Raw genomic sequence first — 18,369 nt, 5'->3', positions numbered from 1 at the left:
TCCTTCCTCTCTCCCACCTTCCCTCTCTCTCACCATTCCTCTCTCGCTCTCTGCCACATTCTCTTTCCCACCACCACTGTCTCCTCTCTGACTCCCACTGTCACTGTCTCCTCTCTCTTCCTCCGTCACTCTTTCTCTGCTACTCTCTTTTACAACAAAAATGCTCGAATATGTTTACATGCCATAATGTTTGGTTAAGATAGTGGAATGAGGATTGAGACAGCTGGTTCTCTTGTTTTCGCTGCTACAGACGGGTATGCTGCCTATATAAAGCGAATTCTACAGGTGAGTACAGTTCTGAGTGTTTATTTGTATACTTCGACTCAGTTATGTCCTTTGTATATATTAACAACAAACAGGTACACGTAATTAAGGTTAACACAAAATCGTTTGCTTTCAATTTTTTCTGGATACTTCACTCATCGATTACAATTAATCCAAAATGCTCGTGTTATGATTTACATCTTAAAAAAGTGAAAAATGCTTTTAGATATATTTTAATGAACTTTCCAGTCTTCCAATTCTACATAATTTTTGACAGCCATTTTAAGTTTCAGCCATGTTAAGGCCCTCTTTAGCCCATTATTTTTCACTCCGGTACCACGTACGGAATATTTGTATAGGCGTGAAGTGTGAATTGTACAGAACAGCGCGTCGTAAAGTTTTATTGGCCTAAAAATACTGCCTAAAAACATAATGTCAGAACTCTTTCGCTGTCCCTAGAACCCTAGCCATACGTTCGCTACGTCACTTAAAACTAGATTTATGCTTCAAACTGCACATGACGTGCATATTTTACGTGCGTAAGTACGATACTTTGAACTTCTGGATCGCTGTAACGGATAATGATATCGAAGCAGTTTTCGGTTTTCTCTGAGAATATCATCTTAAGAACATATGGCAAAAAGTTTCGACGATCGGGTGTGAATAGAAATTTTGGAAGTGGTCATTCCCGCAATTCATACCCAAAAATTATGATTTCCGCGATTTTCTCAGGAGCTATCCGTGAACATATGGTGCTTTCGTAACACGCCTAATATCCACCTAGACCCCACTGATGCAAAAGAAGCAACCGGTTTCTTTAAATTTCCTGGACCAGTGGAGTTGTGTTACGTTTAAATTTTGACCCTTGTTCTTCCGATAGGTATACAAATTGTCACTAGATCAAGGATTACTCAGAACATTTAACCTCTTGTCTCTGTGATCAATAGAACCCGAGATATGACTCCCTGAAAAAACAGAAGCATGTCGCACATAAATTAAGAGCGGCAACAGAAAAGTCATAATATTAATCCTTAATTTTAATACTTAATCTTTCATTTTTGTTCAGGTGTTGACTATGAGTTGAGTAACGATTTCGCTGCAGACTACATTTTCCAAGTTTTTTTTTATGTGGGACGTTTTTGCAACAAACTCATGGCATGTAATTGCATTTTAATGAATATTTAGCATTTTTCCAAGTACGAAACATATACGAGTTATCTCATATTTGCTCTGAAACGGACTTTCTGACACTAACAAATAACTAACTAACTAATTAACTTTCGAGTTCTGATGCCGTTCTATTCATACACTGATGACATCTGAATCAGTAAAATAATTATTGAAACGGTATTTGATATTGAATATCTTACTACCAGTACAGTGTATTACACCACTGTGTATTTCGAATGGTGTGCATTTATTCGTCAAAAAATTCTCGTGAACAGAAAATGTTTATATGTCTAACTAGTAAATGTACAAGAATGAATGAGATTTTCACTCTGCAGCGGAGTGTGCGCTGATATGAAACTTCCTGGCAGATTAAAACTGTGTGCCCGACCGAGACTCGAACTCGGGACCTTTGCCTTTCGCGGGCAAGTGTACAAGTAATTAACGTAGATAAATGGATACATTCAAGATATTGAATATTGATGTAACGGAAGTGAAAGTGGATGACGATGTTTAGTGACCACCGTATCGGTCAGTACTATATAGTGTCTCTTGGTCCGCCCCATTGAAAAAGTTGCGGGAATGCAACCTCTCACTCTATTGGTGCTTTTATGTTAATTACTGATCTGTTGATCGCAGCAGAAACCTTGTAATAAAATGTAAACATATTATCTACCTAGATGAGACTATCAAAAATAATTATTGAAATAAAAATGATTTCTCCAGGCCCCATACAGATACCAAACCCCATTCAGTTGGTCCAGAACATTTGTGATTGTGAATTGTTTGTACACACATCACAAAAAGTTCTGCATCACCTCGGTTCCTCCGGAACCGCGCGGCTGCTACGGTTGCAGGTTCGAATTCTGCCTCGGGCATGGATGTATGTGATGTCCTTAGGTTAGTTAGGTTTAAGTAGTTCTAAGTACTCGGGGACTGATGACCTCATATGTTAAGTCCCATTGCGCTCAATGCCAACCTCGGTTCCCAGAGTTCCGGAAACTGCACAGAAAATTGGAATATAGACCAACACAAAGATAATTTCCGTCCTTTTTATTGCTCATGAAAACCATACATTACATGTTGTACCACCATACAGCGACACCTTCAGAGGTGCTGTACACACTGGTACCTCTAATACCCAGCAGCACGTCCTCTTGCATTCATGCATACCTGTATTCGTCGTGACATACTATCCACAAGTTCATCAAGGCGCTGTTGGCCCAGATTGTCCTACTCCTCAACGGCGATTCGACGCAGATCCCTCAGTGGTTGGTGGGTCACGTCGTCCATAAATAGCCCTTTTCAATCTATCCCGGGCATGCTGAAGAGGGTTCATATCTGGAGAACATGCTGGCCACTCAAATCGAGCGATGCCGTTATCCTGAAGGAAGTCATTCATAAGATGTGCACAATGGCGGTGCGAATTGTGGGTCATGAAGACGAATACCTCGGCAATAAGCTGCCGATATGGTTGCACTATCGGTCGGAGGATGGCATTCAGTTACTGTACAACCGTTACGGCGCCTTCCATGACCACCAACGGCGTACGTCGGCCCCACATAATGCCACCCCAAAATAGCAGGGAACCTTCACCGTGGTGCAGTCGCTAAACAGTTTGTCTAAGGCGTTCAGCCTGGCCGGGTTGCCTCCAAACACGTCTCCGACGATTGTCTGGTGGAAGGCATGTGCGACACTCATCGTTGAAGAGAACGTGATGCCAATCCCGAGCGGTCCATTCGGCATGTTGTTGGGCCCATCTGTACCGCGCTGCACGGTGTCGTGGTTGCAAAGGTGGGCCTCGCCATGGACGTCGGCAGTGAAGTTGCGCATCATGCAGCCTATTGCCCACAGTTTGAGTCGTATCACGACGTCGTTTGGCTGCGCAAAAAGCATTATTCAACATTCCTCCGAGCCATAATCCGTAGGTAGCGGTCATCCACTGCAGTAGTAGCCCTTGGGCGGCTTGAGCGAGGCATGTCATCGACAGTTCCTGTCTCTCTGTATCTCCTCCATGTCCGAACAACATCGCCTGGTTCACTCAGAGACGCCTTGACACTTCCCTTGTTGAGAGCCCTTCCTGGTACAAACTAACAATGCGGACGCGATTGCACCGCGCTATTGACGGTTTAGGCATGGCTGAACTACAGACAACACGAGGTGTATACCTCCTTCCCGGTGGAATGACTGGAAAAGATCGACTGTCGGACTCCCTCCGTCTAAAAGGCGCTGCCCATGCATGGTTGTTTTTATCTTTCAGTGGCATCTCTGAACAGTCAAAGGGACTGTCTCTGTGATAAAATATCCACAGTCAAAGTTCTGGGAACCGGGCTGATGCAAAACGTTTTTTTGATGTGAGTATTATTCCGACTTTTTCCTGTTCTTTGATATTTTGTTCTCTTATACAAGTTACATGTTTCTTGTTTTAATATCGATTATACAAGGTATATAACTCTGCTTCCGCCCTTTGCAGATAGGTAGCGACAACGGTAAGTAGCGGTCGAAAGAAACAGATCGCAGACGTCAGGCAGTTAGCTTGGACCTCGGTCAACATAACCTCATTCAAACATTAGTCGATTTGTATCTGCATCTTAAAGTTATTCTTGATTGAAAATTTCAGTTTACGAGCCTAGTTCTCGTCATTTGCGGGAGGTGTTACTGTTTTGTTTGACTAAGAAGAAAACAGCGGCTGAGTCGCAATACGTATGGTAAGGATGCTATTAGTCAAAGAACGTGTCGTGAGTTGTTTAAACGCTTCAAGAACGGTGATTTTAACGTCGAAGACCGGCATAGTGGTGGAAGAGGGAATGTCTTCGAAGATGCAGAATTAGAGACATTGCTGAGTGAAGACTCGCGTCAGACTCAAGAAGAATTGGCACGGTTAGTGGGAGTGACACAGCAAGCTATTTCGAAACGTCTAAAGGCCATGGGCACGATTCATAAAGAATGAACTTGAGTCCCGTGTGAGCTGAAACCGAGAGACGTTGAACGGCGTTTGTGTGTTTCTGAACAGTTGCTTCAGAGGCAAAAACGGAAGGGATTTCTGCATCGCATTGTGATCGGGCACGAAAAATGGGTTCCTTGCGATAAGCTTAAACGCAAAATTCATGGGGATATCCCGGCCATGTTTCCACGTCGACGGCCAAACCGAATATTCACGGCTCCAAGATCATGCTTTGCATTTGGTGGGACCATCTCGGCTTCGTGTATTATGATGTGTTAAAACCAAGTGAAACAATCACAGGTGCTCGTTATCAAACACAATTAATGCGTCTGAGCGGAGCATTAAAAGAGAAACGGCCGCAATACAGCGAGAGGCACGATAAAGTGATTTTGCGGCACGACAACGCTCGACCCCACGTTGCAAAACAGGTCAAAACGTACTTGCAAACGTCAAAATGGTAAGTCCTACCCTACCCGCCGTATTCTCAAGACATTGCTCCCACTGACTATCACCTGTTTAGATCAATGCCGCATGGTCTGGCTGACCAACACTTCCGATTTCATGAAGAAGTCACACATTGGATCGATTCGTGGATCGCTTCAAAAGATGAACAATTTTTTCGATGCGGGATTCGTACACTGCTTAAAAGATGGGAGAAAGTAGTGGTCAGCGATGGAAAATAGTTTGAACGATACATGTGTAACCAATTTGTTTCATTAAAGCGTCAAATTTTGGGGAAAAACGGCGTAAGAAAAGTTGTACACCTCTTATTTACGTACATACTTACCTAATTAGGGAATATAAGCACTGGCGATAATTTAAAATCCAGACGGAAGAAAGTGGACTGCCTCTCCGCGCTATTGCAGTAGCCTTCCTAAAGTATTAGGGCAAGGTCATTTGATTTAGTACTGCCCTGTAGACCTCAAAAAGAACTGCGAAAAAGGCTGCGAGAGCATATGTTAATCTTTTACAGTTGAATCACAATGACCCTTTTTCTGCTTTGTAGGTGCCTGTGCAGCTGTGACAGAATACGAGAGACGTTTCCCTGATCAACGAACACCGTGTGCCAGGGTGTTTCCCAGTGGTTTTCAAACGTTACCTGAATGCGGAACACGACCCAGTGAACACGAACATCAGAACATGAGGCCATCAACTCAGATGAGGAAGGGGAAGACATTATTGCAGTAGTACAACTGAGTCTTCCCACCAGTAAACGGCACATTATGTGTGAGCTCGATATTCCAGAGACGTGAGTGTGGCATACGTTACACCGCGAGGGCTTGTGCCCATTCCATGTGCTACCCGCGCAAGACCTGCAGCCAGGTGACTCAGTAGCACTCCGTCTTCAGGCCACAACAAGTGGTCCATCGGGACCATCCGACCGCCGTGTCATCCTCAGTGAGCATGCGGATAGGAGGGCGTGTGGTCAGCACGACACTCTCCCAGTCGTTATGATGGTTTTCTGTGACTAGAGCCGCTACTATTCCATCGAATTGGCATCACGAGGCTGAGTGCACCCCGAAAAACGGCAACAGCGCATGGCGGTCAGGATGGTCACCCATCCAAGTGCCGGCCACGCACGACAGCGCTTAACTTCGGTGATCTGACGGGAACCGGTGTATCCAGTGCGGCAAGGCCGTTGTCAGGTGATTCAGTAAGCAGACAATAATTTTGTGAACGGTTAGTTGTATACAGAGACGTCGTACAGACCGGCAATTATTGAACTATTTTAAAAAAACAAATTAATTACAAACTACAGCGTGCACAGACTTCATTCAACACGTAAACGTCAATGCAGATATTCGAATTTAGGTTATGACATGTTCTATATGCCTACCATTATTTGTAATGATTTGAGGCAGACAAACAGTAAAATTCGGCATGACCCGCTAAAGTGTCCGAATATCGATTTTGTGGATGACCTCCAAATGGCTGTTTTCAACTCAGTCACAGTTTTGGAGTTATTGCTGTACACCCTGTTGAAACGTGGGGGTACTTATGGAAGGCAGGAAAAGGTGTGGACGGAGCCTTACTCACTTACCTTTGGCTGGTCAGTAAACAAGTACACTTTATTTAAGGAAATAATTTTTTTAAAACAATCATTTTAAAAAAAAATGACTGTAACACAAGCTACAATGACGGCTGAAAACCTTATTAAGAAAGAATTCAAAATTATTTGTCGACTGAAGGCCACAAGCTACAGGAATAATTTAAACAAAATATTATTTTTAAACAATTGACACAATCAGACCAAAGAAAGAAGGGAGCGATCCACAGACAGTGCTCCAAGGATTGACCTGGGAAAGTTCCTCAGACGTAAGTAAGGTGAGACAGGCAGCCCAGTGTTATGAAACTTCCTGGCAGATTAAGACTGTGTGCCGGACCGAGACTCAAACTCGGGACCTTTGCCTTTCGCGGGCAAGTGCCCTACCATCTGAGCTACCCACGTCCCTTCCTCACAGCTTTACTTCTACTAGTACCTCGTCTCCTACCCTCCAAACTTTACAGAAGCTCTCCTGCGAACCATGCAGAACTAGCACTTCTGAAAGAAAGGATATTACGGACACTTGGCTTACCCACAGCCTAGGGGATGTTTACAGAATGAGATTTTCACTCTGCACCGGAGGCTGTGGCTAAGCCATGTTTCAGCAATATGCTTTCTTCCAGGAGTGCTAGTTCTGCATGGTTCGCAGGAGAGCTTCTGTAAAGTTTGGAGGGTAGGAGACGAGATACTGGCGGAAATAAAGCTGTGAGGACGGGGCGTGAGTTGTGCTTGGGTAGCTCAGGTGGTAGAGCACTTACCCGCGAAAGGCAAAGGTCCCGAGTTCGAGTCTCGGTCCGGCACACAGTTTTAATCTGCCAGGAAGTTTCATATCAGCGCACACTCCGCTGCAGAGTGAAAATCTCATTCTGGAGCCCAGTGTTATTCTCACTCAACAGCATGGCAACTCAAACCAGTCACAGTTAAACGCAAGACCAGCACTCCATGGGCGATGGAGAACCCACATGACACTAGGGAAACAAGATTCCTAGTTAGGTTCTCACACGGAAACCTCCCCATCGCACCCCCCACAGATATAGTTATACGTTGGCACAGTGGATAGGCCTTGAAAAAATAAACGCAGATCAATCGAGAAAACAGGAAGAAGTTGTGTAGAACTATGAAAAAAATAAGCAAGATATAGTAGCAACAGCAACTGAGAGATTCATACCTCATAAATTGGTAAGAGATGGAACGGATCCCTCATGGTACACAGAACAGGTCCGAACGCTGTTGCAGAGGCAACGGAAAAAGCATGCGAAGTTCAGAAGACCGCGAAATCCCGAAGATTGGCTAAAATTTACAGACGTGCGAAATGCGAGATGCCTTTAATAGGTTCCACAACGAAACATTGTCTCGAAATTTGGTAGAAAATCCGAAGAAATTCTGGTCGTATGTAAAGTACACAAGCGGCAAGACGCAGTCAATACCTTCGCTGCGCAGTGCCGATGGTACTGTTACCGACGACTGTGCCGCTAAAACGGAGTTATTGAACGCAGTTTTCCGAATGGTTCAAATGGCTCTGAGCACTATGGGACTTAACATCTATGGTCATCAGCCCCCTAGAACTTAGAACTACTTAAACCTAACTAACCTATGGACAGCACACAACACCCAGTCATCACGAGGCAGAGAAAATCCCTGACCCCGCCGGGAATCGAACCCGGGAACCCGGGCGCGGGAAGCGAGAACGCTACCGCACGACCACAAGCTGCGGACACAGTTTTCCGAAATTCCTTCACCAGGGAAGACGAATCGAATATTCCAGAATTTGAAACACGAACAGCTGCTAGCATGAGTTTCTTAGAAGTAGGTACCTTAGGTGTTGCGAAGCAACTCAAATCGCTTGATACGGGCAAGTCTTCAGGTCCAGATTGTATACCGATTAGGTTCATTTCAGAATACGCTAATACAATAGGTCCCTACTTAGCAATCATATACAACCGCTCGCTCACCGATAGATCTGTACCTACAGATTGGAAAATTGCGCAAGTCACACCAGTGTTTAAGAAGGGTAGTAGGAGTAATCCATCGAACTACAGACCTATATCATTGACGTCGGTTTGCATATAATGTATTCAAATATTATGAATCACCTCGAAGAGAACGATCTGTTGATACGTAATCAGCATGGTTTCAGAAAACATCGTTCTTGTGCAACGCAGCTAGCTCTTTATTCGCACGAAGTAATGGCCGCTACCGACAGGGGATCTCAAGTTGATTCCGTATTTCTAGATTTCCGGAAAGCTTTTGACACCGTTCCTCACAATCGACTTATAATCAAGCTGCGGGCCTATGGGATATCGTCTCAGTAGTGCGACTGGCTTCGTGATTTCCTGTCAGGAAGGTCGCAGTTCGTAGTAATAGACGGCAAATCATCGAGTAAAACTGAAGTGATATCAGGTGTTCCCCAGGGAAGCGTCCTGGGATCTCTGCTGTTCCTGATCTATATAAATGACCTGGGTGACAATCTGAGCTGTTCTCTTAGGTTGTTCGCAGATGATGCTGTAATTTACCGTCTAGTAAGGTCATCCGAAGACCAGTATCAGTTGCAAAGCGATTTAGAAAAGATTGCTGTATGGTGTGGCAGGTGGCAGTTGACGCTTAATAACGAAAAGTGTGAGGTGGTCCACGTGAGTTCCAAAAGAAATCCGTTGGAATTCGATTACTCGATAAATAGTACAATTCTCAAGGCTGCCAATTCAACTAAGTACCTGGGTGTAAAAATTACGAACAACTTCAGTTGGAAAGACCACATAGATAATATTGTGGAGAAGGCAAGCCAAAGGTTGCGTTTCATTGGCAGGACACTTAGAAGGTGCAACAAGTCCATTAAAGAGACAGCTTACACTACACTCGTTCGTCCTCTGTTAGAATATTGCTGTGCGGTGTGGGATCCTTACCAGGTGGGATTGACGGAGGACATCGAAAGGGTGCAAAAAAGGGCAGCTCGTTTTGTATTATCACGTAATAGGGGAGAGAGTGTGGCAGATATGATACGCGAGTTGGGATGTAAGTCATCAAAGCAAAGACGTTTTTCGTCACGGCGAGATCTATTTACGAAATTTCAGTCACCAACTTTCTCTTCCGAATGCGAAAATATTTTGTTGAACCCAACCTACATAGGTAGGAATAATCATCAAAATAAAATAAGAGAAATCAGAGCTCGAAAAGAAAGGTTTAGGTGTTCATTTTCCCCGCGCGCTGTTCGGGAGTGGAATGGTAGAGAGATAGTATGATTGTGGTTCGATGAACCCTCTGCCAAGCACTTAAATGTGAATTGCAGAGTAATCATGTAGATGTAGATGTACTTAAATAAATAATACACTTCCTCAACGGTGGATTGGACCCATCGACTGGCCTGCCAGATCACCCAACGTAACCCCAGTAGACTCCTGTTTATGGGGTTGTTTAAAGACGGACTTTTATGCTACGGAGGTAGATACACTCGTCCAACTTGTATCACGTATCACCGATGTTGCCCTCACTGTAGCCCACCTAGACGATGTTCGAGATGCAACACAACACACCCTCCAACGTGTTGACAAATGTACAGTGTCGTCTTGGGGACTTTTTGAACTCCTCTTGTACGGTGGATCAGTGACCTTTTCCACCCTCATTCTGTCCACCACAGCGCCTACACAGTATAAGTAATCTTTACACTTGATAATCATTCGTGAATGTGTACGGTTTTCACTCCCTCCAGTTCTGTAATGATGGAAAATCGAACACATCTTTCTTTTCTTTCTTTTGCTTGTGCCTTTTTTCCCGCGGATACGTAGGGTGGGAATGGTTAATCGGATGTGGAAATGGTAGTTGAAGGGGTGGCCGGATGCCCTTCCTGCCGCCACCCCGTACCCCCTGGGACGGAATTAGTGTACCCCAACTGTCTGCAACTAGTGTAATTCATGGAATAGTGCGAAAGCGTTCAGATGTCTGCGAGCCGTGTAACTGAGGCGGGACGTGGGAAACAGCCCGGTATTCACCTAGGGGGATGTGGAAAACCGCCTAAAACCACATCCAGGCTGGCCGGCACACCGGCCCTCGTCATTAATCCGCCTGGAGGATTCAATCTGGGGCCGGCGTGCCTACCCGAGTCCAGGAAGCAGCGCGTTAGCGCGCTCGGCTAACCTGGCGGGTGATGGAAAATAGAACACATATCCACAGGAATTTTTCGGTTTATTTTCACATGTAGAATCACCCACCAGTTATGTGACGCTCCTCCTGCGTCACGCTGTATGTAGCGTGTTATTTGGCCGCAACAACTGACTCTCAGTAAACCAACAACATTTTTCAGATTTGGTCAGCTAGTTAGCCAGAAATTGGTTCTAGCCGCACGACAGCGCACCGTCGCGGTATAAAAAACGTTTTACAACAGTTGCCTTACCGCTGATGAGTTCAGGGAGGCTGTCACGCTGATCGATGCCGCCCATCTCTCGGACTCACCTGGGAGACGGCGCGGAAGTGGGAGCTCGGTCTACCTTGCCATCAGCCGTCCGGTCGGAACCCGACGAGATCGATGCAGCTGCCCGCCGCTTAGAGTCCGGGCCCCTGCGCCTCCAGCTGGAGACAGCTCTGTCCGAGGAACCTCATTCCGCGCGGCCAAGCAACCCCCCCCCCCCCCCTCTCTCTCTCTCTCTCTCTCTCTCTCTCTCTCTCTCTCTCTCTCTCACTCTCTCTCCCTCGCTCTGGTAGGGTGGGCGCTGATAGCCTTGTCGCTGAGCGCCCGTGAGCAACACACACACACACACACACACACACACACTTTCTCCCTTTCTTTCTGTGCCTGTAGGGTTCAGCGCAGCTATTCCGCCCATTTCAAATGTAAGCTGTACACACTGATCAGCACGAACATTGCGATTATCGATTTGAAACCGTGCAGGTGATAGCAGCGTAACCTAACGAGGAATGACGGCTAGTCAGACACCCGCACGGTGCATGTACTATCCGTGAGCGTACTGTGTGCTAGCCATTGCGCCACCTCGTTCGGTTCTGTGTGTAGGTGCCCTACTATTTTTTGAGCCTTCATCACGTCCAGTCTTACACTTTGACAGTGTGAAGCAATTATATGTGGCACAAAAGAAGAAGAAGTCCTTTTGCACTGGAGGGTGGCGGTGTGAAGAGAATAGCAAGATTTCCGCTGTGAAGACATAGCACACTAGTGACGTTAAAAAACAATTTTTAACGCGACTAGTGTAGTATTTCTCCACATCACCATTCTTCGAGAAAACAGATGCTGAAAATGATGAACAAAATTCTAAATAACAAAATTTGTCTGTGCGGGGGGGGGGGGGGGGGGGGGGAAGGGGAGACGTATGAGGGGACATGCTGACGTAACCTGCGCTCGGCACTACCAGCAGAGGCTCCAACGTTTAACTTCCTCACGCAATTTTGGCACTACAACTCCTAGGCGGCTGGCCTCGGCAGAAATGGACAAATCCGATATGTGACTAAACCGAACGACAGACGCATCGATCACCTGCCACTTACATACATTTACCATTGTTAGCTTCCGCCCCGATAGCTGAGTGGCCAGCGTGACGGATTACCGTCCTACAGGCCCGGGTTCGATTCCCGCCTGGGTCATTTTCTCCGCTCAGGGACTGGGTGTTGTGCTATCATCATTTCATCCCCATCCGGCGGGCAGGTCTCCCAATGTGGCGTCGAAAGTAATAAGGCGGCCGGACCTGCACCGCAAGGGGCCTCCCTGCCAATGACGCCAAACGCTCATTTCTATTTTTACCATTGTTAGCAAAGTGGTTACCGCCAAGCGTGAAAAAAGCTTGCTCTAACGGAAATAAACGGGTTGATAGCTTGTTGATGTAGCGGTGGCAATACCGATTCCCGTCACATCACAGAAGGTAAGCGCTGTCGGGCTGGGCTAGCACTTGGATGGCCGTCCGGTCTGCCGAGCGCTGTTGGCAAGCGGGGTGCTCTCAGCCCTTGTGAGGCAAACTGAGGAGCTACTTGATGGAGAAGTAGTGGCTCCGGTCTCGGAAACTGACAATGGCGAGGAGAGCGGTGTGCTGGCCACGTGCCCCTCCGTATACCCATCCACTGACGCCCCTGGGCTAAGAGGAAGACACGGCGGCCGGTCGGTAGCGTTGGGCCTTCAAAGACCTGTTCGGATGGAGTTGAGTTTTTCGTTTTGTTTTTAGCTTGTTGGTGTACAGAATATCTAGTAATAAATCAATACTTAAATATACAGCTCTAAAACTGGCAGCGTATTTACAATCTGCAGCCGACATTTTTGTAGGCACGTTATTCGATTCTTTTCCCGTCAATATATCGACACATTTTTTCGATATATCATTACCCGACAATGATATTTTTAAACATCGATATGTTTGATTCCCGATATTTTTAAAAATATCAGTAGTCCTAGCACATAGCATGTCTTATGGTCAGCTTCTAAATCAGGTATGGACAGCCTTTGGTGACCCGTGGGTCTGAGGCTCATACTTAAGTCTCACGGATCACCTCGCCACGTGACGCAACAGCAGTGCTCTTAGCGCATGAAGTGAAGACTATACTGTCAATGACAATTTTAATGCGGTAACACGCAACTGGCTGCCATGTGAATAACCTGGATTCGATTCCCAGAAGTGCCAGGGATTTTTTCTTGGTGGGAAAACTGGGAAGTGCTATACTCTCAATCAACAAATAACTGAGGAGCTACTTGACCAAGAAGAAGCCATTCCCAGGTCAAAAAACCCAACAACGACTGGATGAGTGGTGTGCTGACGACGCACCCCTCCGTGCCGTATCCAGTGACGCCGCAGGCAGAGGATGATACGGCGGTCGGTCGGGACCAGAATGTGGAACCTCACCTTGTTTATAGATATAAGTGGCATTCCTTTCCCGATGCATCACACCAACTAATTGTGTGCGAGAAAACGTATTCTCGACAGTAGAGTCATTTTATGTTCACCCCATTTCCAGTTCTTTACATTTATTTACACATCTTGAAGGCAGTTTCTTTACTTACAATGTTTTAGAATAGCTCTCTTAAAAACTTCCGTGGCGTTATTGTGGAGTGATCTGTCTCCCAGAAATTTCCTTCACTGGCCAGAATGAAACCAACTGCGGGTCGGATCATACTCACTAGCAGCAGTTATCCAGGGCATCGGAATGAAACCAACTGCGGGTCGGATCATACTCACTGGCAGCAGTTATCCAGGGCATCGGAATGAAACCAACTGCGGGTCGGATCATACTCACTGGCAGCAGTTATCCAGGGCATCGGAATGAAACCAACTGCGGGTCGGATCATACTCACTGGCAGCAGTTATCCAGGGCATCGGAATGAAACCAACTGCGGGTCGGATCACACTCACTGGCAGCAGTTATCCAGGGCATCGGAATGAAACCAACTGCGGGTCGGATCACACTCACTGGCAGCAGTTATCCAGGGCATCGGAATGAAACCAACTATGGGTAGGATCATACTCACTGGCAGCAGTTATCCAGGTCATCGGAATGAAACCAACTGCGGTTTGGATCATACTCACTGGCAGGAGTTATCCAGGGCATCGGAATGAAACCAACTGCGGGTCGGATCATACTCACTGGCAGGAGTTATCCAGGGCATCGGAATGAAACCAACTGCGGGTCGGATCATACTCACTAGCAGCAGTTATCCAGGGCATCGGAATGAAACCAACTACGGGTCGGATCATACTCACTGGCAGCAGTTATCCAGGGCATCGGAATGAAACCAACTGCGGGTCGGATCATACTCACTGGCAGCAGTTATCCAGGGCATCGGAATGAAACCAACTGCGGGTCGGATCACACTCACTGGCAGCAGTTATCCAGGGCATCGGAATGAAACCAACTATGGGTAGGATCATACTCACTGGCAGCAGTTATCCAGGGCATCGGAATGAAACCAACTGCGGTTTGGATCATACTCACTGGCAGGAGTTATCCAGGGCATCGGAATGAAACCAACTGCGGGTCGGATCATACTCACTGGCAGGAGTTATCCAGGGCATCGGAATGAAACCAACTGCGGGTCGGATCATACTCACTGGCAGCAGTTATCCAGGGCATCGGAATGAAACCAACTACGGGTCGGATCATACTCACTGGCAGCAGTTATCCAGGGCATCAGAATGAAACCAACTGCGGTTTGGATCATACTCACTGGCAGGAGTTATCCAGGGCATCGGAATGAAACCAACTGCGGGTTGGATCATACTCACTGGCAGCAGTTATCCAGGGCATCGGAATGAAACCAACTACGGGTCGGATCATACTCACTGGCAGCAGTTATCCAGGGCATCAGAATGAAACCAACTGCGGGTCGGATCATACTCACTGGCAGGAGTTATCCAGGGCATCGGAATGAAACCAACTGCGGGTCGGATCATACTCACTGGCAGGAGTTATCCAGGGCATCGGAATGAAACCAACTGCGGGTCGGATCATACTCACTGGCAGCAGTTATCCAGGGCATCGGAATGAAACCAACTACGGGTCGGATCATACTCACTGGCAGCAGTTATCCAGGGCATCAGAATGAAACCAACTGCGGTTTGGATCATACTCACTGGCAGGAGTTATCCAGGGCATCGGAATGAAACCAACTGCGGGTTGGATCATACTCACTGGCAGCAGTTATCCAGGGCATCGGAATGAAACCAACTACGGGTCGGATCATACTCACTGGCAGCAGTTATCCAGGGCATCAGAATGAAACCAACTGCGGGTCGGATCATACTCACTGGCAGGAGTTATCCAGGGCATCGGAATGAAACCAACTGCGGGTCGGATCATACTCACTGGCAGCAGTTATCCAGGGCATCGGAATGAAACCAACTACGGGTCGGATCATACTCACTGGCAGCAGTTATCCAGGGCAGGTATAAGTCAAGATAACGATCTTATCGCATCTGGTGCCATGTTACAAACGTGGTGTCAGATTACACACTGGGGCTCTCTAGTGTCCCAACTTCCTGCCCCCCTGAGGAACCACTGGGAGGTCACTCAGGGGAATTACCCAGGCAATTGTGCTAGTTATATTCAAAGTCATGACATCAAGTAACAAAAATGGTTGGAGCGCCTCTGGTCCAATGTGGATCACACAGCCCTTACTCCTCCCCCCATTTCTTTTATAACTGGGACACTTGGGTTGGAGGGTTTGCTCTGCAGCTGGGTAACATAGGCTGAGGATCAGTCTGTGTCTACTTGTTACTCACAAATTACTTAAGTCACGTGAAATGATTTCCCTTTGTTGACACCAATATTACGTGGCACCAGCAGAGACCACAACCAGACAGTTATGTAAGAACTCTCATTACCATATTGTTCACCCATTTTCCTGTTTTATCACTGGAGGAACTATGGAGCATAGGGAGAGGTCCTGTCTATAACAAATTAAATCACTCTAGCTCTATTTGTTAATAATAATATTTCGTGGCACCAGCAGAGACATCACCTAAGCAGATATGAAAGTACACTCAGTTCACATATTTTCCTCAATTTTACCCCTTTTTACCGGGTTTTCCACAATTTTCGTGTTGTGTCCAATGAAGTAACGCTGTTCCCAATGTATTGTCGACGGCGTCATGCTCTCCGGCTATCACAATGGAGAATTACATGTCACTCATACTGAGGCACACCTCCCAATCCCCACTTTCGTAACTCGTACACTCTGGATCTGGGCAGCATAGGTACAGTCCGAGTCTTTTCGTTAGTAAGAAATTACCTCACTCAAGTTATATTTCGTAATAACTGTTTAATATGTCGTGGCACCAGCAGACGCCACACCAAGACATAATATATTCAGTACTCTGTTTTACTTATTTTCCACAGTTTTGCGCAGTGTAACAAATTCGGCAAGTTACGCTACGTGATCAAAAGCATCCGGACACCCCCCAAAACATAGGTTTTTCACATTAGGTGCATTGTGCTGCCATTTACTGCAAGGTCCCCATATCGGTCATTAGACATCGTGAGAGAGCAGAATGGGGGGCTCTGCAGAACTCAGTGACTTCGAAAGTGGTCAGGTGATTGGGTCTTACTTGTCTCATACGTCTGTACACGAAATTTCCACTCTCCTTAACAACCCTAAGTCCGCTATTTCCGATGTGATAGTGAAGTGGAAACGTGAACGTACAGCACAAAACCGTGCAGGCCGACCTCGTCTGTAGACTGACAGTTGAAGAGGTTCGTAATCTGCAATAGGCAGATATATATTCACACAGGGATTCCAAACTGCTTCAGGATACACTGCGAGTAATATGACAGTGAGGCGGGAGGTGAGAAAACTTGGATTTCATGGTCGAGCGGCTGCTCATAAGCCACGCATCACGCTGGTAAATGCAAAACGACGCCTTGCTTGTTGTAAGGAGCGTAAACATTGGACGATTGAACAGTGAAAAAACGTTTTGTGGAGAGACGAATCACGGTACACAATGTGGCGATCCGACGGAAGGGTGTGGGTATGACGAATGCCCGGTGAAGTTCATCTGCTAGTGTGTGTAGTGCCAACAGTAAAATTCGGAGGCGGTGGTGTTATGCACCCCTTGTTGTTTTGCATGGCACTACCACAGCACAGGCCTACATTCATGTTTTAATCACCTTCTTGCTTCCCTCTGTTGAAGGCCAATTCGAGGATGGCGATTGCAACTTTAAACACGATCGAACACCTGTTCTTAATGCACGGCCTGTGGCGGAGTGGTTACACGGTAATAACATCCCTGTAATGGACTGGTCTGCACAGAGTCCTGACCTGAATCCTATAGAGCACCTTCGTGCTAGGCGTCACCGACTTCGATACCTCTTCACAGTTCAGCACACCGTGAAGAATGGGCTGCCATTCCCCAGGAAACCTTCCAGCACCTAGTTGAACGTATGCCAGCGAGTGTGGAAGCTGCCATCAAGGCTAAGAGTGGGCCAACACCATGGTGAATTCCAGCATCACCTATGGAGGGCGCCACGAACTTGTGATTTTCAGCCAGGTGTCCGCATACTTTTGATCACATAGTGTATGTGCCGACACTGCGTCGTGCCGTGTCGCGACTTCGCGTCACAGCAAAGCCTCGTGTCACGTTGCTTGCTTGATGCCATAACGTTGCATCACGTCCGGTCGACATCACGACGTTGTTAGCTTTGCTCTCGATTTAAGAGTGTGTATCATTGCTAAGCCACCACTCCATTACTAGTGTGTGACGTCATAGAGTTAGAAACGAACACGTGGGTAGGAATAGTGAAGTCATAGAGAATTCTGTAAGCCAAAGGCATTGTATGCCAAACACTACCTTAAATGACTGGAGTATGTGACGTCATAGTAAAATTCTGATGCTCCGAACAAAGACACTGTATTTGTAGCACACCTCTAGAGAGAGTAGTCCAGTATCTTTGACAACCCCAGCGGAAGTCATGCCGTCTGCTGGATCACCCCGCCTCACACTCCGACGTGTGGGTGTGTAGCCGCGAACGCCTAAGATCGGGGACACAGTGGCCAGCAATTGCTGAGAAAGTTATGGTTGGTACCTAACATGACCGCTGTATCAGTTGTGGCCGAGAGATCTCCCACCCGCGGTAATAACGGCAAATACATCCCAAGACTTAGGTGGAAACATCAAAGACTGGTGCATAAAGACATAGCTCTCCCCCCTGTATTCGCCGTACAATGCCGGTACGGTTTGGAACTCCTTGGTAGCGTCTTAAACACCAGATGCGAAAGGGAGCGCTCCGCGTGTCTGCCTAACACTATGTCACATCATCTCACCAGGAGTGGCAGAGAAATTTGCACAGTGTGTTTATAATCACCTCCAACCCAGTAGCTGACGCAAATTACGCTCAATTGTCCAGGGAGAGGGCGTCCCGCCACAGCAAAACCTGTCGTAATTTGTAGAAAAACGTGACAGTTTAAGCGCCAAGCACTCCCCTCCATGACCCTCCATAATTAATCTATGGAACAGCTGGATAAACCAGTTGTAAC

The sequence above is a fragment of the Schistocerca americana genome, chromosome 9, assembly GCF_021461395.2.
Source record: "Schistocerca americana isolate TAMUIC-IGC-003095 chromosome 9, iqSchAmer2.1, whole genome shotgun sequence".
Taxonomy (NCBI): Eukaryota; Metazoa; Arthropoda; class Insecta; order Orthoptera; family Acrididae; genus Schistocerca; species Schistocerca americana.
This window is presented reverse-complemented; position numbering follows the sequence as displayed.